The 24,306-nt window shown below is 40.4% G+C and overlaps 1 non-coding gene across 1 annotated transcript; it reads right to left on the reverse strand.

Moving 5' to 3' along the window:
• Positions 1 to 21,002: 21,002 nt before the first annotated feature.
• LOC116829047 (U5 spliceosomal RNA) lies at positions 21,003 to 21,118 on the reverse strand. The gene has a single exon (XR_004374658.1). It is a non-coding gene; the product is annotated as a U5 spliceosomal RNA (small nuclear RNA).
• Between the last annotated feature and the right edge of the window lie 3,188 nt (positions 21,119 to 24,306).

A 24,306-nucleotide genomic window follows, 5' to 3' on the forward strand; every position in this document is an offset into this window, starting at 1 on the left:
GATGAGCTTTAGAGTAGGGAAAGCTGTGCCCCCAAACAGCCTAGCCCTGCCCCCTATCTGACCCCTACTTCCTGCCCCCCAACTGCCCACCCCCTTAAGACCCGACCCATTCTGTTCTGGCACCCCGCTCACCCGGAGCTCAGTGATCGTATCAGCAGTGTCCCTGAACAGCGTGCAGTCTGGCTCCCGCGGAGCTCCTGGCTCGCCCTGCTCAAAGCCACGTGGTAAGGGAGAGGGCGGGCGCTCAGGCGTCCTGCCGGAGCCACAGCACTGCTGTTCAGGGTACACTGCGAATCGCTGAGGTGCCTAATAGCCATTAATGGACTTAACTTCCATGCATTTATCTGTTTCCTAGAGACTGACTCCATGGGGTCCCTCACAAACTGGTGACGGTTACTGTGGGTTTGTCTTTAGTATAGCTTATGTACATACTCCACAACTGAGCATTTGAGCTCGTTCCAGAATCTGGGATGAGCCTATGTTGTGAAAACTGAATGCTCAAAATAGCAACATGCATGTGAATGAACACAGGGTGCTAAAATTAAATTAACCCAGGGCTTCTCAAACTGGGGGTCGGGACCCCTGCAGGGAGTCACAAGAGTTATTACTGGGGTTGTGAGCTGTCAGCCTCCACCTCAAACCCCACTTTGCCTCCAGCATTTTATAATATGTTAAATATATAAAAAAGTGTTTTCAATTTATAGGGAGGGGTCACACTCAGAGGTTTGCTATGTGAAAGGGGTCACCAGAACAAAGTTTGAGAACCACTGAACTAAACTCCTTGGAAGCCTCAGGGAATGCAGGGGAGAGGTAGGTGGTGTAGGATATTGCTCTTCTCATGTGATCACCTCCCCCAGTAGCTAATTTTAAATGAAGCTACTCCTCCCCTGACATGAATCTCCCTATGGCACTGAAATTGAATATAGACTAAATTGGCATTTGAGAAGTAAAACGGATGGTAGCCCTAATGGAAAAGCTTACAGCTTGGCTCTTCTGCAAGCCTCAACTGCTGGATGAGCTTTAGAGTAGGGAAGGCTGTGCCTCCCAAACAGCCTAGCCCCCCCCCACCCAATTCCTTCCCCCCTATCTGACCCCCCTACTTCCGCCCCCCAACTGCCCACCCCCCTTAGAGTCCCCGACCCATTCTGTTCCTGGCACCCCGCTCACCCGGGAGCTCAGTGCATCGTATGTCCAGCAGTGTCCTGAACAGCGGGTGCAGTTTCTGGCTCCCGCGGAGCTCCTGAGCTCCGCCCTGCTCAAAGCCACGTGGTAAGGGAGAGGGCTGGGCGCTCAGGCGTCCTGCCGGGCCACAGGGCACTGCTGTTCAGGGACGCTGCTGGAATCTGCTGAGGCTTCCGGGTGAGGGGCGGAGGCGGGGTCGGGCTGCGGCGGGAGCCTCGCCCGTTCTCTTGGGGGCCCCTGCGGAGCCCGGGGCCTGGGGCAAATTGCCCCACTTGCCCCCACCTCTGGGCGGCCCTGATATCACATGAAGGTTGGCAGAGGTTTGGAGGTGAATGATGTAGTTATTGTGTGTGAGAAGTAATGATAGGAGGATACTGACAGTATCATATTTATCTCCTTGTGACACTGACTTTCTTATATTGCATGAGCCAGGCAAGACTGGCAGCTATCTGTTCAAGTAAGTTCCCTAAGCCAGTGGTTCTCAACCAAGGGTACGTGTACCCCAGGGGGTATGCAGAGGTCTTCCGGGGGGTAGATCAACTCATCTAGATATTTGCCTAGTTTTACAACAGGCTAGGGAAAAAGCACTAGTGAAGTCAGTCAAACTAGAATTTCATACAGACAATGATATGTTTATACTGCTCTATATATTATACACTGAAATGCAAGTAGTACAGTATTTATATTCTAATCAATTTATCTTAAAATTATATTGTAAAAATGAGAAAATAAGCAATTTCTCAGTAATAGTGTGCTGTGATACTTTTGAATTTTTATATCTGATTTTGTAAGCAAGTAGTTTTTAAGAGAGATGAAATTTGAGGTACGCAAGACAAATCAGACTTCTGTAAGGGGTACAGTCAGGGCCGGCTCTAGGCACCAGCACTCCAAGCATGTGCTTGGGGCAGCACTTTCCAAGGGGTGGCACTCCAGCTCCCTTTTTTTTTTCTTCTTTGCTTGAGGCCCAAAAAGCTGGGAACCGACCCTGAGCAGAGGTGACCTGCAGCAGTGGGGAAGCACAGGGAGGGCTGCAGGAAGTAACCTGGGGGGAGGGCAGAGGAACCGCTCCCCCTCCAGCTCAGCACCGCTCCACTGCCTCCTGCTACCCCGAGTGCGCCGCCACTCCGCTTCTCCCTGCTCCCTCCCAGGCTTGCCACGCAAATCATCTGTTTTGCGGCAAGCCTGGGAGGAAGGGGGCAGGGCCGGCACTTCCATTTAGGCTACGTAGGTGGTCGCCTAGGGCACCAGGATTTGTGGGGGCGGCATTTTGCCGCCCTCGGAGGCAATTCGGCAGCGGGGAGTCCTTCCGCGCACTGGGTCTTCGGCAGCAATTCTGCAGCGGGTCCTTCACTCGCTCCAGGACCCGCCACAGAAGTGCCCCGAAGACCGGGAGTGCGGAAGGACCCGCCCGCCGTAGAATTGCCGCCAACAACCGGGAGTGCGGAAGGACCCCCTCTAGGGCACCAAAAACCCTGGCGCCGCTTCTGGAAGGGGGAAGAAGCAGACCAGCAGCGGCATGCCCAGGGGAGCAGGCAGAGCAGAGGTGAGCTGCGATGGTGGGGAGCATGGGAGGGCTGCAAGAAGTTATCTGAGGGGGGCAGAGGAACCACTCCCCCCAAAGCTCACCTCCCCCGAGTGCACCACTGCTCTGCTTCTCCTACCTTCCTCCCAGGCTTGCCTAGGAAGAAGAGGTAGGAGGGGAAATGCGGTACACCCAGGGGAGGAGGCAGGGCCAGGGATTTGGGGAAGGGGTTGGAATGGGGCGGGGAAGAGGTGAAGTTGGGGCAGGGCTCAGGGGGCATGGGAAAATTTTTTTGCTTTGGGCGACAAAAAACTTGGAGCTGGCCCTGGGTACAGTAGTCTGGAAAGGTTGAGAGCCACTGCCCTAAGCATTCTGAAGTGCATGATTGACTGTACACTACCCAATAGCTTCTCTATTTGGTTATCCATCTAGCCAAGTGTCCACAGCTATTTCAGCATTCAGGTTGGAAAATCTAGATACCATTTTGGACTCCATGATGTTCATGTTCTCCCTCATGTTCCCTCAGGTCCCTATGGGGAAAGCCAAGGTATGGAATATTGAATGCACAATCTGAGAAAATGAACTCTGACCAGTGAGCTAACCAATGGCTACATAGTAAAGACAAGCCACATTTAATATCTACAGAAAAACAATAGAAATGCACTTCCACATCAACATCCCTCTAATGATGCAACCAGCAGACCTTGAAGACACAGACCATTGTACAGATGCCATTCCAAGAACAGGGAAACTGTGGTAGTTATTTTAAGATACAATGCATTTTATGAGGAACAACTGTAAGCATCACATTATATTTGCTCTGAGGTCTGTAAAACATACCTTTACCAATACAGACCTCAGATACTGTATCTTGATTATATTTTGGAAAAAGCTTAAACCTAGAAGAAGTGCTACCATTTTTGAGAAAGTTTAGGGCTCAGAAGTTTTCCCAACATAAAGATCATGGTTATATTCTGTGCCTGCCTGTATGTATATTGTTCTAATGTCTCCTTGCAGATAATAATCCAAAACACATAACAAGAAGCTGATTTCACCATAAGAAGATGATGACCAGGGGTAAAACAGCATATTAAGGTAAGGTAGAAGAGTGAAGGAAGATCTGTTCCAGGGCCTGAACCTTGCAAATTCCTAACTCAATTGCTGGACTAGTTAAAATACATAAAAGGAAGTTAACTGAAATATTTCTTAGTGTCCACACTCTTAAGGCCTGATCCAATACCCATTGACTTTAATAGTCTTTGGGCCAAGTCCTGAATGCCCAAGATGCAGAATGAGGTTTTTCTTAAAGTTTTCTGCAACTCTTTGGTTCTACTAGGAGCTTCTGTGATTTAATCAGATAAGGTTTTACTAATTGGTTCTTCCCAGCCCCAACAGCCATTCATCCCCATACAGAGTTTTGCTCTCACTGCTGTTCTATGCCTGAGGGCCCAGAGTTAATTTTGACAATCTGTTATAGGCTTGTTTAGAGACTTCTGATCCACTACAGTCTATTTACACATTAAACCCAAGGGGTACCAACATCTCCATCTTTAACCTCACCTCCCTCCAGACACACATGTAAAGGCCAAGGATAATCTAGCCATCAGGCATTTTCCCTAAGCTTATATTTTCAATTTATTGCCTTATTTAAACAATATGTTCCAGATCCTGAGCACGTGTACATCAGTACAACTCCACTGACTTCACTAGCGCTGTACCAATTTACACTGCCTGAGGATTTTGCTCTATAAAAGCCTCCATATATTTCTCCTATTTCCAATCAATTTCTTCTCTTAGTGGAATTTACCAATTGTGATGTCTTGATGACTGATTATCATCATAATTTCACTGTCTGTGTAGCATCCTGAATGCTTTGGCAGGGAAGAACTTATTAAGTATGACACAATTTGAGCTAGTGACATGGAATTCAGTTCAATGTTCTGTAGGTGCTAGAGTGAGTGACATGTTATGCTAGGAATGCTTCTTTTGATCCAAACCATGTCCCATTTAGAGCTCCATCTTCTCAAACACACTGGGGATGAGGATCTGGAATTAAGTACATTTTAAAAACCCTGAAAATCATTAGTTAAGTAATTTGTCTCATTGCATACCTCTGTCGTTTCTAAAAGATAAGCACAGAAATATGTGCCTCTTACACGTGTTTCAATTTCTTCTTCTTAGTTTTACTACCTGGCTTTTACAGGAGCAGATGAGAAGTTACACTAAGGCACATAACTAGATACAGTACCGGTTGCCACATGTAACCATGGAAACCTACAAAGGAATGTCTTCAAACAGTCACAGAATGTGCTGTTAATCATTTCAAATACGCTAGAATCTCAGTTCCACTTCTGCTAACAAAAAAACCCCACAGGATACGAAGGAATAAGCATTTGTTTGGGACTTTTTTCCCTCATTAGAACATTACAACTACACTAGAACTTTTCTGAATGACGGCAATATTTCCCTTCCTTAAAATCATCTATTTCCAACCACAGTTACCTCATTCCAGACACTCAAGAGTAAAGTAGTAAATCATTTCATGAAAGTTTGAAGTGTTCAGTTACAAAACTAAGATTTATGAATCATATCATTTATGGTATACTCATCAATAAAGATGTCAAGAAGGTCCAGGCATTTTAGGATAAGATAGGTGGGTTAGTATAGCTTTGTATAATCATCTGAAAAACAGACCCATGATTTGATAAGTTTGAAATAAGATACCAACATTTTGCATTTTTATAGCAAATTCAAAGATCTCAGAGTTCTTTGCAAACGTTACTAAATTAAGCCTCACAACTTCCATGTCACATAATTATCATTCTCCTTTTAATGCCAAAGTTATTTACCTCATGTATAACAGTCACCAGCAGGGCAGAGAACAGGAACCAGAATTCCTCACTCCCAGACCACATCCAAACCAGCCACATTCAGAACCCAAATCCAACTTTTTTAGCTAGTTTACCAGACTCTTTCTTTTATCATGATGCTGTGATGCAAACAAGCCCAGCCAAGAAGGGCCCTGCATTTCAAAGCCCCATCCGCAAAGCATATAAGAAAGGCTGAATTTGCAAAACTTTGTGAGCAAAAACATAAAGCTGTCAATTTTCCAGATTCATTTATGCTAATTTAAACCCCCACTGATTATCTTTTGAGCAATATTCTGGGTTTGGATATATCCATGTTGAAGACAGTGAGAAACATGCGTGTTTCACCAATGGCACTGTCTGGCTTTATATGCTTATGAAGTAGTGCTGCAGTAGAGAGAGGCTTGCAAACAGCTGAGACATAAGTCTAAAGGCGAGCAGTTCTGCTCAGTTCTATCCACATATAAATGGAGTTAGTTTGAATAAGATAAGAACCAAAACAAGTCTCTCTTTTTAAGGGCATAATCCAGCTAACGTTAGTATCTACAGCTAGTGTCCAACCCAAGCTCCCCAGACTTTGTTTACTTGCTGAGGCTACTCACAACTATAGGCTAGAAATGCCTCTTCTTCCAGAGGCCACTGAACACAGAATAAGGAAGTAAGACATTTCCAACATTGGGACCACTATTATCTGTCCAACCTGCTAAGTGCAGAGCCAGTGAACTTCCCCAGACTGTCCACTCACTGCCCTCTCTGGCTCCATGGATTGCCCAGACCCATGGAGCACTCACTATGGGGCTCAAGTAACCAGGGATGTTGCTATGGAGACATCTGGGCTGCCCCTTCTATGCAGAAGGGTGAAATGCACTTAGAAGAGACCCTCTGCCTTCACTCCAAAGGTTAAGACTGGGCCCAAAAAATTACAATAGTTCACTCTCCATTACAAGTCCTTACAGTAGACCTTCACTGGGTTTGAATGAATATGGAGTAAAAATTATTATGAAGTCATCGGGGGTTTTACCTCAGGAGCTGGACCCACATCATTACCACAAAACAGATAATATATATGCCATAAAATAGATCAGATAAGTGTTTACAAATGCTGTAAATAGAACATTATTCTATCATACAAGTGATTACAAGTACTTTAAGTTTATCCATGCCGTTACCCCAAAAATGTATACTGAATGCCTGATTATCTCTGGCCTTGACATGGGTGTGCAGTGGTGGAGAAAAGGTAAAAAGGCACCTGCCATTCCCTGTACAAGGGCTACAGATAATCACATTACTCAACCTCAGGGGAAACAGACCTTTTCCCTTCATGAATGCCTGTTCGGGCTGTATTGGTAAAGTGGCAGGGTGGGCCATGCCCTCCCTACCATCACCATACACACCAGTATTGCTGGCTGGGCATGGATAGTAGAATAAGGTGCGCCTTCCTTCTGCCTTGGGGAGCTCTGGGAGAGATTTTACCTCCTTAGGTATAATCCATTCTCAAACTTCCCCAAAGGTAGTGCAATTCTGCTCCCCTCCCCCGACACACAGCCCACTGCAGGATAGTGACGAAATGCCACAGTTTGACTCTATAAGAATATTAGCACCTTAACTATCCTAGAAAATAACTGAAGAGGTGTAAGCTTGAAGGGTTACACTTTGCAGAATTTTTCTGGAAGTCTTGTTGCCAATCGAAAGTTATTCTTCATTCCTGTCCAAGTGCTATTTGGAAAAGCAGAACAGAGAAGGAAGGCAAAGGTATTTTACATCACCTTTATGCTTCCTGGGAGCCACTCTAACTTGCATCTGGCTACCTATGGCTGTTCCAGCAACCAGAATAGCCAGAGAACAGTAAGCTTCTAGCCATGCTCCCTTGTCAACAGGAACAGCTCCTGTGATCAGGGGGTACCAAGGGGCAATAACACAGTGCCACCACACTAACTCTGGTAGTATCTGAGGATTCCCCATGCATAAGGGGAATTCTTCACGAGCCATTTCTATCTATTTTATGGCCCCTTTGTGCTAGCAGAGCCACAAATGGACTATAGGAGAATGAAGAATTGGGCCCATTCACTACACTTTAGATACTGTGCCTAAGTGCCTGCACAAAAATGTGGCAAAGAGAAAGCTGAAGAAATTTGAGGCAGGGGGCATTCACACTATTATAATTAGTTATGCCAGGTGGCAAATTTAGAATGCCCTGCCTTCCAAGACCCCTTTTATTCTCAGTCCCGAGGAATGCATTTTTTCACTTTACTTGCCTAGTAAATACTTAGGCTTATAGATGATTCCTATACAGGCAAATTTATGGGAAAGAATTTTCTGTCAATATATTATCTTGTATGTGCTTTCTATGCAATATTCATCGAGCCCATTTTATACCCTGCTTCTCCACCAGAGTTCTCTATGTACCAAGCATGTCATTTTTAGCATTCACATGGGTGAATGAAGAGTAAAAATTCATGGCAATGGTTGTAAAAAAAAAAAAAAAAAAAAAAAAAAAAAGAGACTGAGCAAGCTGACCATTTGATTTTTCATTGAAATAAAATGTGCCAGTGGAAGTTCTGCACCACGTTACTTAATATTGGCTTCTGAACATAGCACCTCATCATCCAGCTTTTCCTTGGGACAATATTCTCATACGACTTTACCTTATACAATGCTACCATATGTGAAAAGCCATACAGCAAGAAAGATATATAAAAAAGCAAAACAAAACTTTGAATTCAAAGTAATGAGAACAGATTAAAATATATAAAATCTATAAAACTGAAATGGAACATCATGTCATATACTATTCATTCACTCCTACTGAGTGTCATAAAAAATGTAGTTTCTTTTTACAGGTGCAACACAATTCCATTCCCCCAACAAGATGCGTAAAACTTTCAGTTAGACTTTCAGTATGAAAAATAAAATTAACTATCAAAGGAACAGGCACACAGCTTGATCCTGAAAAGACTTTACAAGTGAGTAATTAGTCCATTGATTCTGCATGCTTACCCATATTCATAAGTCTTTTAAAGATCAGGCCCCAAAACTGCATTTAAAACCATGAATGTACTTAGAATATTTATTGCAAAAAAAACAACACTTTTTCTCTTATTTTTCTAGTGCTTAATGATCTGTGTGCTTCACTTAGCTTAAAAAAAAAAGAAAGAAAGAAAGAAAGAAACATAAATAATCAGGCTGTTTTCATAATAATGTCTCCAGCTCAGGAGGCTCTCAGTACCAAGGCATTTCCCAACTCCATCTGGATTTGAACCACATTAAACAAAAAAATATAAATTGCATTACTGTTTTTTCATTCAGTAAGTCTGTGGAAACTGCCACATATACAACTAAGGAAAAGTATTCATCCTAGTAATAGCTTTCCCTTTCCAATAGGAAATATTTTCATTCCTGTATGCAAATTTTATAACTATAAACATAAGAACCAGATCCTCAGCTAGTATTGACTTCAGAGACATGACACTTTACACAAGTTGAAGCTGTGACTCACAATATATTATAAACTGACGATCTATACACATATGATGAATAAGACACAAATGTAGGAATACAAATCTTGTGCAAAGGAGAAAGAAGAAATCTTATGGAGTACTTCACTAGTAAATATCTATGTTTTTTCTAATTTTTACTCAGAGCTTATTAAAATTCTGGTGCTTAATGTAGTGCAAGTTTCTCTGATAGAAAGAAACAGTTAAATTAACCAAATTCTATTTTTAAGTAGCATTACGTTTAACATACTGATTGCTATTAAATCCCCAACAACAATTAATGCAGTCCAGACAACTCAGAAGGCTATCAACAAATACTGTCATGGCACAATAATTGTTTACTTTAGTTTTCATCAAGTGCATACAAACCAATACAATTTTCTACTTGTTTCACTTAAATTGACATTTATCTATTTTGCTTCTTATGGTCCCACAGAACTTAGTGGGAAGCTGATAATCCACTGAAAGGAGGAATCTGATGTACTGTAACTGAAGTTTTCATAAGATGTTTATGTACTGTAAATTTAAACTCAGCTATGTATTAGCTTTATTTTTCTAAACAGTGAAAGACTACACATTATAGTTATAGGACAAACACTAAAACAATTCTAAGGCTGCCTAGGCAAACAGTAAAGTTTTATTCCCCTACTGAAGTTGTACATAAAGGAGAAGAAAGTGCTACTTCAATACTTCAAATCAAAGCCAAAAAAGTTAATACTCACCAATTTGAGATAGTATATTCAGTAAATCAGATGAATGGCAGAGGGTTTTTTTGCAGAAAACAAAAGTTGCAGAAGAAACAGGCAAAAATAACCAAATTACTGCAAACTAGTGTAAATCTTCTCTCTCTCACTCCCTCCATTCATCTACTTGAATATTGCTAAAGACTAAGAGGACGTTAAAAAAATTGCTTTCAGCAAAGACTACATCCTCTTGTCAGTCAAATGCTGCATAGTTTCAGCTAGGCATCCATCCAAACAGACGTGGAATTATTCTATTTTTGTCTCCCATTGCAGTGGAAAGATTTTTACAGATTTGTGGTGAGGACTTAATTTTTATAGTGGTCAGCTAGTGGAGGAAATGTAATTAAAGACCCTATTAAATTTAAGTCTGCTCAAAGAGGAGGAGCTGAATAAATTTGAAGATAAATAATAACCTTACTACATTAAAGTTTGACACAGAAGTACAGTAAAAACTTTCACTCAAGCTAAGAATCCATATGTAGTTTACCAAAAGAAAATTGTAAACACTTTTTAATAACAGCAAGGTTGTCATGAGCAATGTGACTATGATATATTTTCAGTGAATGTGGACCTAAATTTTAAAAATGAAAATTTTGATAAAAAAAACTTTTTTGTATGTTTTTACAGAGAAACTTAAATATTTTTATTACCAACCATGCTATGCCTGGTATGTTACTGTTTTTATTCAACACAGGTGTTTCCTTTATAAGTCCTTCACATTTCACCTACTGGTAACTTATAAAATAAACCTTCTAAATCTCTGACTTTGTAAAATTCTATATATGGAAATACATCTTGGATATGATATACTTTGTTCTATTGCATTTAATTTAGTTTTTATTATACTGATATGAAAGTACAGCAGTTTCCTCTGTACATACTTTGCAGAAGCTACTACTATACATTTATACATAGTATCTGGAGGGCTCACCAAACTAGTAAAGATATATGACTTTCCCCTCTAGGCAGCCATTTTAAATCCATCCCAGTGCCCTGATCCTACAGCAGAATCTACCAGTTTGAAATACTATCCAGGTCTTTATCATTTCCTCCTCTCTGCTCTCTCTGACATCCTCATCTGATAATTTCTTCTTTCCCATTATTCTGGTTATGTCAACCCCTCTTTGAATTCTTCCATTGACTCTCTCTTTCCATCATATACAGGTCAAGCTTCTTACCTTCACCTTCACAGCTCTGCCCCTACCTAGCTATGCTGGTTTCTTATTGGGTCATCACTCTCCTTCACTAATAAGGCTGGTTTTATCTTCCCACATGGCCTCTTCTCCCACAACCATCTCTGTGCTGTCTTCCATTCTACTTCTTAGGCATAGAAAGCCATTCCTAAATTAGTCTGTAAGCCCACCACCTTCTCTTTCATAACCCTCCTGGGGATACATACAAGAAATTAGCCAACTGATAACAAATAGGTTAAAGACATCTCAGGCATAGCTGATGATTATATATTTATACTCTTTATTTGCGCTAAAAAGATGAGTGCCTATCACCCCCTTGTATGTTATAGCTTGCTCTCTCTCTCCTCACCTGTTTCAGACCCTCACATATTGAATACTTTGGGACAGCAACTGTTTCTCATTAGATGTTTGCACAGTGCCCAGTACAAGGGGTCTCCAATCAGTTTGGAACTTTTGCATACTACTGCGTTACCAATAAGAAATAACAACAGCTATATTTCTTTAAGATCTCATTTTCTTCTTTCAGTTACAGTTATCATATGATATGGGATGTCATTTAATGACCATGATGAATGAAGAGACACATATTTTAATATTGGGGGATCAGAGAGAGGAATTATGACAGGCAGTGCATTCATACACACAACTTGAAAAGATGTCATCATTTATACTGTCCTCAACACAATGTTACCAAAGCACCAGCAGTGGGAATAATTACTGAACACTCAGATTTTGCCCCTTCTGAAACATTTTAGGAATACTGATCTGCAGGCTCTCCTGGCTAGAGTGTGGTTTTGCATGTTCCCATGTGTATTCCCCCTGCCCCAGAAATGAAAGTTACACACAGCTCCCATTCAGATATTTCCCATTCCCATGGAACTGCTGTGGCAAGGCACCTTCTCAGTCTCCCCAGCCTCTGCTGCTTTTACCCTGGTGAGACAGGCTTGGGTAACGCGGTCCCCCTTGGGACACAAGGGAAGTCTGCTCCCCGTATCTCCACCAGTCCAGTTTAGAGTATTTTCATTCCCTTGTGGGAAAGAGTACTGCCTCTCCTCCTAGTGAGGCTCACTGTCTTGCTGCTCCAACACAGCTGGCAGCAGGGCTTCTTCTCTCTCTGCTCTGCCCCCTCCTTCCTCCCAGGGAAGGGTTTAAAAATGTCTCAGGCAGCCCTAAGTTGGAATCAGCTGATCCTAATTAACCTCAGGTAGCTCCTCCTCAGCTAATTCTAATTGCTACCTTGGTAACCCTTTCACAGCTGAACCTGATTGACCTGCAGTTGCCTCCCAGTTGATAAGGAGGAGGGCCTTTTAACCCTCTGGGACTGATTCCTACCCCTCTCTTGCAGCTGTCTGTCCTGAGTTTATCACACTGCTCATTACCGAAGAATGAGTGTGTAGTAGGGTCCCTTAACCCTTGCTGTCAGGATGCAGCTATGCCTCAGTTTTCTCATTGGGCAGTGGTTTTCCTCTTGGTGACTAGGCAGTTTAATTTAGACTTTTATGCCTTGGTTGCAAGGTCCACAAATAGTCCTTCCCCCATTAGTTGTGGGGGATTAACCACTCAAAACATGTGTATCAGCACACTACCTCAGGGTGGCACTACTGAGGCATATGTGAGCCCACCTCTACCACAATTCTAGCTCTGAGTCCCTAAACAATTAGTAGTGATAGAATCAGAGAACCATAGGGTTAGAAGGGACCACAAGGGTCATCTAGTCTAACTCCCTGCCAAGATGAAGGCTTTGTGGTGTCTAAACCATTCAAGACACATGGCTCTCCAGCCTCCTTTTGAAAACCTCCAGTGAAGGAGTTTCCACAACCTCCCTAGGCAGTCCGCTCCATTGTCCTACTGTTCTTACAGTTAGGAAGTTTTTCCTGAGATTTAATCTAAATCTGCTGTGCTGTAATTTGAACTCACTACCTCTTGTCCTGCCCCCTGTGGCAAGAGAGAACAAATTTTCTCGGTCTTTTTATGGCAGCCTTTCAAGTATCATGTCCCTCCTTAATCTCCTCTTTTCCAGATTAAACATACACAGCTAGTTCAGTCTTTGTTCACATGGCTTGCATCCCTTTGATCATCTTTGTCCATCAACTCCAGCTTCAGAGTTGCCTGCTTCATTCTTCCCCTTCCCCATCCATTGCTGTTTCCTATACTTGCTTGCCAGTTGCCCTCTTAGGCCTTCTCTCCATCCTCCTCCTCCTCTCATTCCCTTTCAGTTGGGAGTATCACCACTGGGCCTTCCTATACCTCAGTCACTGGAGAGCCCTGTCACCAAGCTGCTGCTCTCACCCACACTAGGATATGGCTGCACCTTGTATCTCACTTCCCAGTAGGCCTTACCACTCATTGCTACAATTCCCATCAGTCCCTCTGGGAATTACAACCCAGAGAATGGGTCAGTCCTCAGGCACAGAGAGTAACAGCAGTGTGAGGCCTTGGACACTTCCTTACAGGGCAGTACTCCCTGTTATAGGACACCTATGTGTACACCTGCATCAGGAGTAATTTTATTTTCTTCATGCTTGCCAGATTCTGATGTCAGTTTTCAAAGGCGATGAAGGATGAACAGCACAATATGGAATACTGTGACTGATACTATTGTAACAATTTAAAAAATAACATTTTTACTTCACTCACACCCATTATACTGACTGACTCTGGCAGGATATGCATTAGGCCTTAGTCAGCTGAAGGGACAGTCAATGCTACTCCCAAAGTATCCAAAGAAATAGCTAGAGCAAGGAGAACGAAGTTTGAACAGAAGTGCACAGACTACCTAGTCATCCAACTGCTGTTATTACTTGACTGAAATTCCATGTACCTTAACTGGAACCCATGCCCTCTCTCTGTATTAGACAATCCAGTATAGACAATACTATATAAAAATGCCTTGTTGTGAGAAGCCCGTGTAGCCTATAGGGATGGTGCTTGCTTTTGTTAAATAGAAAGATGCTAAAATGTAAGTAGGGCCTACATTTGGGCTTGATAATAATAAGGCCTAGTGAATTAGGTGAAGCGAAGTGAGTGGCAAGCTAGAGATAAGTTAGGACATAAACCCAACTTATGTTGTAAACATGTTTTGGTTCTAAGTGGATGTTTTAGAATACTGGTAACCACAAAATTTGCATTGACACAAATTATAGCTAAAATTAAGTTCGATATTCATAGCCAATAAAGAAGAAGAAGAACATATTTGGGTTTTGGGATACGGAAGATTAAATATGAGAGCAGAAATATAGATATGGTAAAAGGTAGGCTTAACTAATTAGGAGTATTATTATAATTGCCTACAAAAAGGATAGTACAGTAATTTTAGATTTGCATGCTCCTCCTCCGTAGAGGTGCCATTAGAAAAAGGATTGTATACTCATTCTTCTCGTCCATGCACTGATCAACGCTGGATGTACCATTTCATCTCAGAATGCTGTGTATGGTTATATTGTAATGTCTGTTTGCTTTAAACTAATTATTTTATTTTAAATAGAGTCTTTAATTCTATCACTTGTGTCATTCACAGTCCTCCACCAATTTAAATTATCTGGAACCGCCTCAGAGATTCAAACCTTAAAGAGTTCCATTTGGTTCTGTTCCTTATCTTTACACTATTAATTGGGAACACATAAATTAGGTTACACCCTGAAAGCAATGACTGATAGAGTGTGGTGCTCAAAAAAATTCGCCATCTAGGACCTAATTTGGAAACTACCATGCCTGCTTCCCAATTTTAATGAGGCAGTGAGTTCAGAAGTGTTAAGAAAGCTAATAAAGCCATGTGTAGCCCTCAGGATCTGGCCCCATGTCTCTTTTATTCCCCTCACACCTATAAACAACCAAATGACAGACAACGGTTACCTTGAATGCCAAATGTTAGTTCGATACCACTATAGATATAATCTGAAATCATCTGTAAAAGTGCACGTCTACATGTTTATCAAGTGAGGGGGGGGCGTAACTGTATGAAAAAGATACATTTGTTTTTGTTCCCTTTAAAACAACTAAATGATACCACATGTGGAAATTACATGTTTCCAACATTAAATGCATTTAGAGAGACACACCCAATGTTATTTTTTAAAGCAGTTTAGTCTCAAGAAAATAAATCCCACATATAATTAGGCATGTCAACATACGTTGAATAACATTCTTCTTTTTAAATTAGTAATCTTCTCTCAGTACTAAACCATATCTTTGCAGAGCATTAATCTAGTAAATTACAGGTTTTGGTTAAAATTGACTCATTTTGTTTCTCAGAAATTTAAGGTCTTCAGACTCTGTATACAGTTCCCTACAAAGATTTCTTGCAGTAAAAGTTGCATAGCATTTCAGTTCCTAAAGTTTCCTCAGTTTTAGCTTTCTTTATTCACAGTTTGTCTCTTCTTTGCACATTGCATCAATGAATTATCCTGTCCTCTTTCTTCAACTACGCTAGGCAGACCAGTGCAATGCCTTTTACAGCCACATGGCTTTCACTTCACTCCCTTCATCCTCTCTCTGAACTACCAGCTCTGAGCTCTATCTTCCTCTTCCTGGATCAAAGTACAGTTTACAAACAGTAGTTCATTTAAAAAAAAAGTAACCTCCCTGGAGGACCAAACTATGGTCTCAGTTACTCAGGGCCAAATTCATTGAAGCCAGCAGTGTAAACGCTATGGTATTAAGAAAGTTACACTTTTAAACATTAATAAAGCATATTAATAGTAAGTTATTTTTCTTCTAACGGTTTGCATTTTCCCAGTTATTACTCCTGAGTTCAACCTTTGCACTTGCTGAGGTTTCTGGGTACATGGATGTTGGAATGACCCTGCTCACAGCTTTGGTCATTTCCTAAGGCTGTGAGATGTGGCTGCAAAGACAAAAGGTCATTCTCCGTTTTGGAAGGTGGAGTTCTGAACTTCTGCGTGAAGCTTTGACTAGCTGAAGCTTACAGCAGGGTCTCATTGTTATATAATGATTAGATAAGACTAATATAGCTGTTTAATTAAATAAAACTCCGTCTTAAAAAGAAAAAGCACACAATTGCTGGGAAGAGAGTTGGAATAAGTCCGATACATTTCCTGATATTTTGGCTCCTCTCCTTCTGATCTAGGCTGGAAACTGAAAATGTAGAGGCGCCTAGAAATGAAAAACAACTAAGAAAAAAATATTATCTAGATTTACTGACACCTCAGAGAAACTTTGGTTGAAAGCTTCTAGACAAATGCCTGATTGATTCTTATTTTATTTTATCTGATTTGCTCAACCCTTCTTACAAGCATGAGATCTACTCTGCCAGCTAAACATTTTCAACAACATTGGTGGGAACAATTTTTTAAAAACATACATTTTGCTGAATTAGAATCAGCCTGAATAAGAATTATAAGGCAACAGTTGGAACAAGTTAAAAAATAAAAATAAAAATGGACATAAAATCAAAATACAAAGCAGCTCTCTATAGCTAAGATTTCCTCAGAGGCTTTCTCTCTCCCTCTGTTTAGAATTCATTCTAGTGAAAAGAGTGCATTGTAGCTGACAGTGTGACTCAGATTTACTTAAGATTCTTTCAGACACTGTTGATACCTCTGAGCCTTTCCCATTAATCTAAAAACTTTTGCCACACTGTAAGTGTTCTATAGGTTTTAAAGGTTCCAAGGTCCTTCCTGCTTTAAAAATAAAGGAATGCTTCACTCCTCAAGCACTGCAATTCTGCAATTACTCTGAGGATATTAGAAATGTGTGATTTCTGAGGAGAGGCATAATTATGTCCTTATGTGAATGAGACCACTCAAAGAGTTTCTGCTAAGAGACAAATTCACTGCAGCTTTAGGCCCTTAGGGGTCTAGCATATTATTAACAAATACTCAGGACCTCAGTTTGGTCTAGTAGTTGCTTGGATGATGATTGTCTATTGCCATCATTGCATTAGTAATTATTTATTATTGTTATTATTTTATTATTTATTTAAATAGCATCTCAAACATTCTAGGTGGTATAAAATAAGATAAATAGTATGCCCCAATGAGCTTACAATCAAAATAAACAAGTGTAAATGAAGAGGAAAGATGAAGAACATTTCTTTTTTAAATTCTTTCCTCTTATATATTTATATTTTTGGGCTTTAGCCCTTTCCGAGTTTACTTTTAGCACTTTTATTTTTAATATGCCCTCATTTATTTTATTTAACATATTCTTATTTTTCATCTCCTGTTTAACCCTGTCTTATTCCAAACCCTCAACTAAACGAATCATTTCCATTACAAAAAGGTTGCTACTCTAATGTCCATTGAAGTCAATGGGACTACTCAGAGTGCATAAAGCTAAGCACATGAGTAAATCTTTGCAGGACTGGGCCCTTAGAGTATGTCTACACTGTGTTTTAAAACCTGCAGCAGCAAGTCTCAGGGTCTGTGTCAACACACTCAGGTTCCCACTATGGCACTACAAACAGCTGTGTAGATGTTGCAGTTTGAACTGGAACTTGAACTCTGAAGCCCAAGGAGGAGGGTGAGCTTCAGAGTCTGAGTTCCAGCCCGAGCTGCAGTGTCTACGCTGCTGATTTTAGCACCATAACTTGAGCCTTGCGAATCTGAATTTATCAACCCGGGCTCTAAGGCTCGCTGCTGTGGGTTTTAAAACACAGTGTAGACACAGCTTTAGTCAGTTTCCAACTCCTATTATTTTGATTTGCTCTTCATTTCAGCCCTGGTAGCCACTAGCTTCCTATCTCTTCAAACTAATTCCTTTCCTGTGATTGCCCTCTTATTTTCTCTTTCTAACATTTTTTAAATTGTCTGGATAAGCAACCAAGAGGTTTGTTCACCATGTCTTTCCTTTCATTTTTATTGCTTTCCACAGAGCCTATCCTTTCCAATGCCATTGGACAGAAAGCCAGATTTCCCTCCAGGCAGTGCTCAAGCAGACTTTAGAAGCACTCTGGCCCTGTTTCTCAAAGGTATTTAGGAGCCTAACTCCCATTGAAATCATTGGGAATTAAGCAATTACATACATATAAGGATCTGGTCCTCTGAGCTTAATCTTGTATCACTGAAGTCAATAGGAGTTTTAGCATTGATTTGAAGGGGTTCATAATCAAGCCCTACCTTCTTCCTAGCTGCAATGGCTCACAGCCTGATCCTCATTTTGAGCCCTGATCTACATAATTATTTAAGTACAGCATTGAAATTGCATATTTCTTCTTTCAAGCTGTCTAGCACAACTTGACACAGATTTCAGCTGACTGCTATAGGATTGGGGAATGCTGATTATGTGCGAAATCTCTGAGTAACCTTCAAATAATCAGAAACTCAATTTAGACTGCACTGGCCCCAGAACTAGGTAGACCTGAATTTGGATTAGTAGGAGCCAGGATGAATGAAACCTGTAGAGATACTTCAGCAAAACCATTTGGGGTCTTTAATGAAATATGCACTGACATATTTTTACTCCTCTTTTGATATAATTGATCTATAACTTAGAAGCATGCAATTTTATACATGAATACAGGTACTAAAGGGATTGTTTTAATAACTATTTCTGAGCCTTTGTCTTACACAAAGCACAATTTTTCCAAAATATTCAGGAGGGCTCAGAACCCCAATAGAAGCCAGGTTTTCAAAAGACTGTTCCCATTTAGGAACCTAAATAAGGCATCAGAGTTCAAAAACTTTGCAGCATTGTTCTCAATGAGGGCTGGTGAGTGCTAAGCGTCTTGGAAATCTGGCCTCAGCTGTGGACACCAATCATATTTGAAAATCTGTCCCAATGTGTTTTGAAAATATGTTTCAGAGATATAAGCTACATGGAATTGTTCTGATCCTATGTAGAGCTCAGAGATCAATTTCAAAGCCAACTAAGGTCATGGCTTTGGGTTCAGAATATCTCCAGTACTGTAATATCTGAGAGCCAAAAAAATCATAAGCTGTTTTTATGGGATTTCCACTATTTTGGGCTAAAATCTCCTGAGAACAGATCTTGGATACATCCAAGCCAGAACTGAAAAATGTTACAAAACTGAAATTACCCCTGCTGAGGTCAGTTTTAATACAGCAAAAGGATGCAGTGGAACCCACTAACTGAATCTAATCATGCAAGAATGCCAAAGCCCCTGGAATCCCTCCACATATAAATTGAGAGCCTCTAAACTAAAACATCTTCATCAGAAAACAAAATTGAGACTGACCTCCAAAATAAATAATCTAGATGGCTGGGTAGCTCATATGGAGAAACATCTGGATCAAAAAGAGCATAGCACACAGAAGCAAGAGGAAGCAGCCAGTGAGTGGCAAAAGTTCAGAACAGACATTGAACTATTTCAGTCCAAAAGCCTGGGATTGCAGAAAATCAGCTATGGTCCACAAACATCAAGATTTTGGGAAATCCTCTGTATAGGAAAGATCTTGACCTCAGAGTTTTTCTAGACCAAATGATGTCTACCCCATTCCCCAACTGAATCTCACTGTGATCCCTTTTATGCAGTGGAGAGCTATGGAATGATCGCTGTTAGGGGTGAACTGAAGAAAATAAAGTGTGAAACACAATCATTACAACTATCTCCAATTCCAGAGCTATGGAGAATCTGAACTGCAGCCAGAAAAAGACATCTCTCATTTCAAAGAAACAACATATGAACTTTACCAGACCTCAGCCACACAATTCCAGAGAAAGAAATTAACAAAGGTGAAATGCACATTCGCTAGGAAAATGCAGAAACAGCAGTCTTATACCCCCACAAAACTGATGGCTATTAAAGCCTATATTTTTGGGAACTACCAGTGATCTGCAAATGAAAATTGAAAAGGAAAATACATACAAAGAAGGAGTGGAATAATAAGATGGGCATATGTTTAGAACTATATCATGTACTGGGTAGGTTTTTGGCTCCTTAAGCAGTGTTTCTAATTCTGTTGTAAAGTATTATTGTACTCAAGGGCACTTAAGCATCCTAAAATGGTTTATTTTCCTTTTCAAAATGATAATCTATTAAATAAAAGGACAAAAAGTATTAATAATCTGAATCGCTTAACAATAAAGGCATATCTGCAACTTGTTCCCAATGAGTCGTGGACAGAACTAGAGCTTTGCTACAACCCACACCAACCACCACCACCAGAATGAAGCCAGGCATTAAAAGTGAATGATACCAGCGGAACAGGACTGAACTGAATATTTGATTTTTTTCCTTTGGTGGGAAATATACCTGTGTCTTGGAGTGTGCATTTACATAGATCCCAGCAGCTTTGAAGCAGCTGCCATTGTGTTGGGGTTCAGGGTTTTTTTGTTTGTTTTTGTTTTTTCTTCACCCTGTCTATTGCAGCTCAAAATGAGGGATGACCTGGAAAAACACAGAATAATGAAGAACAAAAGCTCTCCCTCCTGCTCTTTAAAAGGGCAACTTTCCTTTACAGAGACAAAAGAGTTCTCACCTCTTCAGCAATGACCTCTGTTCTACACTCTGAAAAGAAAACATCCCTCCCTGTATCAGCTTCTCACTTTGGTCCAGCATTATCAGCTGTTGGATACTAATAAAATCAAATGTTATTCCTTAGTCTTTCTATTTCTAGGACCTGTTGAATTGACTTTGTCTATGGAATTTGCCTTCTGCTTACAAGATCAGTGGCATGTTTGCAGTAATGACAGCCCACTGGGACTGAAAACACATGGCTGTCCCCACTAAAGTTATCTCTGGCACAAGTGGGCATCAGCTTTGGGATGAAATTGTGATGATCTAAGGTTTTTCATTTGGCTTATGAAAGGACCTATTGCCCCCCCACTGAAACTTGGACTTGGGTTTTGGATTTGTCAAGGTGGAAAGATTCAGCTTTACCTTTGTTCATAGAATATCAGGGTTGAAAGGGACCTCAGGAGGTCATCAAGTCCAGCCCCCTGCTTAAATCAAAGCAGGACCAATCCCCAGACAGATATTTACCCCAGATCCCTAAGTGGCCCCCTCAGGAACTGAACTCGCAATTCTGGGTTTAGCAGGCTAATGCTCAAACCACTGAGCTATCCCTCCCCCTCAGAATAACTACCTCACTGAAGTGAAGCCTCAAAAGATTGGATAGAAACTCCTAAACACTCCTCTCCACAGAAATCTTTAGTAAAAGGTGAAAGATTTACACAATCTGAGCAGAAACCAGAGAAGCCATCTTTCTCACTGTAATGCTTCCTTGGAAAATACAGACCTAAATCTGTGCTCAGACATCATTGTCAAGGCAGGCCATAGGACTTGGAACACTATACCTGTCCCCAACATCCATTTCAGTCCATCATTTCCCATTTCTAACGAAATCCTTCAGATTTTTTATTTCAAAATGTTTTGTTTTATGGCCACTATTGGCTGATGTTTAGAACTTTCACATTCCCTAACCCTACTCCCCTTCTTTTTTCTATTGGCCTCCTGCCTTCATTTTCAATTTGTTTGAAATGTAAGAATGTCATTTACTATATATTATTATTATACTGCAGTAGTGCCTACATTAACTCTTTGTTATGTCATACATGTCCTCGAGCAAATTCACAAGACAACGGGGAAAAGGACTTTGTAGGTAAAATTATGTAATAGTAGGCAGTTGCTTTAAGGGACAAATCCTTTTATTTTTCTATCTGTATCTGTGACACATATCAGGAAGCTCCATCTTACAGCATAGGCGCTGATTCAGAAAAGCCCATACACATGTTCTTCACTTTAAGCACCTGCTTAAATCCATCCCTATTCAGCAAAGCACTTAAACATACCCTTCATTTGACTCCGAAGGGATTTAAACGTGTTTGAATGCTTTTCTGAATCTGGTCTATAGTTTCTAACTACATAATTGTTACTCACCAAACAGCGTTCCTGTACATTCTATTTATTTATTCATTTGTACAAGTACTTACTGGGGGGGAAGTTCAGAGTATACAACACATTATTTGGTGCATCGTTGCTGTCTTCAGGTGTATTCCCTAAAACATACTCAGTCATAATCATTACTGCATAATTCAGAACCTGATGAATTATTCACTAGAGATTTATTACTTTACCGGTTTCTTGTTTTGTTTACTTGAATGTCATCCTTACACATTTCACACAATATATGGCACTACATGAAGGCTCCAATCCAGCAAACCCTTCTTCACATGAGTATTCCCGTTGACTGCAATGGGACTACTTATAGGGCTGTAGGTTACTTACATGACTAATGGTTTGTAGAAACACATCACAGCATTAGGGCCTGTTCTGAAGCCCTTTCTCAGTGAAAATATCTATTATGTCCTTGGATATTTTACTTGAGTAAAGGCTGCAGGATCAGGGCCCCTATATTGTAGAGCTGAGTGTGACTGTATATGTAATTATTCTGATATGGAACAATTTTTTAAACTATTTTTCTATAACATATGGGAGATATGTATCTTGGCTACGCTGCATTCTGACTTGACCTTGAGATACACAGAGCACCATTAATTCCTATTGTCTGACATGGAAATTGAAGGTGTCCTGAGTACTGACTCAGCATAAATCAGGCCCAACCATGTAATTAAAACTAAAGTTGTGAGAAATTTGTCAGTTCCAGTTGGTAAGCACTGGTGGAAATCTTTTATTTGATTTCAGTTCCTATGAGCTCAATCTATAGATTTCACTTTGCCACACAGGTTCAAACAAACTAAAAAACTCAACATGAGTTTGCATCAATCCCAGTTCATTTGGAAGGTTTGTGATCTTTAGTAAACCTTTTGATAAACCTTCAGTTGATTAATACTGAATTGGAACCAAAGGCTTGGTGATTTTTGTGCAGTTTTATAATGAAAGTTTCACACCACTCTGTTTGTAATATTTATGGCGAGCTCCAAGAACTTTGTTTTAGAAACATAGACAGTATATATAAATGGTTATTCTAGTTGGTAGTAGGGTTTGTAGAATCATAATTGTGTTTACCTTTCACAGAGCAAATAGATGGTATCATTTTCATTTTTAAATTATTATACTCTAAGTTATATATTTTTTTAACTTGAATTACATTAAAACCTATGAAAATTCTTGTGTAGATTTTGTCGTTAATAAAATAGCTGTCTACAGTAGTACTAGTTAACACAAACCACAAACTTTTTTATTTATATAGTATTCTGAGTTAGATATATATTATGGTCTCCATTTAGACTGAAATCTCTACAGATTGCTGTTTTTAATCTTGACTAACTACACAAAACTAATCAAAATTCAAAAAGATATTTCCATATTTCAGTAACTGCTCTTTGGAAACAGGACAAAATCAGTCTGAACTGTCTTATGTTACGTGGTGAGTGGCATACTGTATAAAAACAATAGAAAATTACTTCAAATGGCTGCCTCAGATATCTTGATAACTAAATTCTACATACAGACATTCTATGTCTCCTATGCCCTCTAGCTTCTAGAAGTTGTATTTTCCAACTGCTCCATTTCTTAAATTTAACATACCTGTCTACAGCTACATAGTTTTAATTTCCAGTTAACCATAACCTACAGTGAAATAAAGTAAAATAACATCCCCAAGCTTCTCAAGTATAAAACTCTCCCAAGACTGAAGTAGAGTGTTGGCACAGCTTCCACACAGCCATGAAACTTCGAGGTTGGAGTCTCAGTTACACTAAGGCCCCCCTACACCACTCTGAAAATGTAGACGCATCTAAAAGTGGGCATAAATTACATTTACATCCACTTTAAGACCCCTTTACACTGCCAGAATTCTGTAAAGGGGCCTGATTACTGAGAATCAGGCCTGTGAATTCCAAGAGTGGGTTATTTCCATCTCAAGTGATAACACAGATAAGACAGATACAGATGGCAAAAACGAAGGTGTGTCTTTATAAATCACACCTTTCTAGGCAATAATATGAGTTCTTTTGAGGTAGCACTTGCCCTATGAAGCCTCATGAGAGCAAATCATGCCTCTGATGAAACGTAGAAGCTCTTCAAGAAAGACACTGTCTCCTATAGCACACAGGATAATGGCTCCTTCCTGAAGCCTTAAAGCGCTCCACCAGACTATGACCGGATCAGGATGTCTTGCCATGGGGCATAGTAGGTTACCCTTTCTCCTGATCATCTTGGGGAGTGCCCCAGCTATGGACATATTTGTCCTGAAGAATTCCTAAGCAACTTTATGTAAAATGTTTTCTGATGTGTAATAAGATCTTTGTATGTTGTAACATCTAAAAGATAACTTTTGAAAATATATACTTTAAAAAAGGGGGAAAAATAAATAATCTAAAAATTCTTTGTTCAGAGGCTATTCAACCTAATGGTTACAGTAAATGGCAAGGAGTCAGGAGAACTTGGATCTATTTCTGACTGCCTCTGATTCACTGTGGCCT

The sequence above is a fragment of the Chelonoidis abingdonii genome, chromosome 4 (assembly GCF_003597395.2).
Source record: "Chelonoidis abingdonii isolate Lonesome George chromosome 4, CheloAbing_2.0, whole genome shotgun sequence".
Taxonomy (NCBI): domain Eukaryota; kingdom Metazoa; phylum Chordata; order Testudines; family Testudinidae; genus Chelonoidis; species Chelonoidis abingdonii.